At 38.2% G+C, this 1,379-nt stretch overlaps 1 non-coding gene across 1 annotated transcript; it reads left to right on the top strand.

Moving 5' to 3' along the window:
• The first annotated feature begins 858 nt into the window (after positions 1-858).
• On the top strand, positions 859-966 carry LOC124891803. The gene has a single exon (XR_007049890.1). It is a non-coding gene; the product is annotated as a small nucleolar RNA R71 (small nucleolar RNA).
• Positions 967-1,379: the final 413 nt, after the last annotated feature.

The following is a 1,379-nucleotide window of genomic DNA, read 5'->3' as shown; positions in this document are numbered from 1 at the left end:
CTAAATTACACAATCCATGAGCACTAATGATCTGTCCAATGGTAATCTGCAAAGTGAAACTACCTAGATCCTTTAGCTTCATGGGCAATTTATTTTGAATCTTGGATGTGCACTCTCTCAGTAAGTGCAGTTGTAGCGTATTCTGACAACTGGTTTTTATTTGACACTATACCTTTAGGTATTTCATATATTTTGGAACACTCTATAGAATATCAATAAGAGAAAGATTTACATGAACTTGCTTCAGAAGATCCAAGAACTTCTTGTAACTTGCCTCCTCTTGATGCTTCTTTGCCCTTTAAGAAAAGGGTAAAGATAAAGTCTTCTTTTCCACGTGAATTCATCACTTGCCACTTTTTCCTTGACTTTTTTCTTCACATTTTCTTTAGAACCATCATCAGTGACTATGGGACTACTGAAATTCTATTGCCCTTAATGATTTGAATTCCCCACGTAGTTGAAAGAATCTTGATTAGCTATACAATCATCTATTGCATGCTCACCACTTCCACAAACCTCACACCAAGAATTTGCCTGTTGGACTGTATTAGCTATAGTTGCATTTGTGTAACCCCCAACTTTATGTTATTAAGCTGAGTAGTCATACAATTTTGAATTGCTGTAATATATGCTTGTAATGCAGTAAATTGGTCAACCTCCAATACCCCTGCAACCTTCCTAGGAGTACTCCTCGAATCAGTATGCCAGTCAGGATTCCCTTGTGAAATCCGATTCAACAGTGTGTACAATTCTTCATAATTCTTTTCAAGAGCTTGTCCACCTGCTGCTGAATCCAAAAGACTCTTCTTATTTGGCTCCGATCCCTGAATAAAAGTATGAACAACAACATCATTGGACTGATGATTATGAGCGCAATTTCTGAGCATACCCTTAAATCTCTCCCAAGCTTGGTAGAGATTCTCTCCTTTTTTTCTGTTTGAAACTCAAGATCTTACTTTTCAAATATACAGTCTTCTCTAATGGAAAGAAGTAGATAAGGAACTTCCGAGCTAGTTCTTCCCATGAAGTGATAGAGAGTGGTGGTTCAGTGTGTAACCACCTTTTTGCTTCCCCCATTAAGGAAAAAGAAAAAAGTGTCAATCTGACATAATCAGAACTCACCCCTTCTAGAATATAAGTATCACTTATTTCCAGGAAGGTTGGTGTGTGCTACTGTCGGTCTTCATGTAAAAGTCCATGGAATTGCCCCACTGAATTCAACAATTGCACCATATTCTATTTTAATTCAAATAGACTGCCTAGTTCGGGCTTACAAATACTGTTCATCACATGGTTCATGAGTGGGATTTCCACCTCACGAATAGGTCTAGTAGCTGGTCGAGCAGGAAGAACTGGGATAATCGGAGGTGGGACATTTT

Source organism: Capsicum annuum, chromosome 1 (genome assembly GCF_002878395.1).
Source record: "Capsicum annuum cultivar UCD-10X-F1 chromosome 1, UCD10Xv1.1, whole genome shotgun sequence".
Classification (NCBI taxonomy): Eukaryota; Viridiplantae; Streptophyta; class Magnoliopsida; order Solanales; family Solanaceae; genus Capsicum; species Capsicum annuum.
This window is presented reverse-complemented; position numbering and strand designations above follow the sequence as displayed.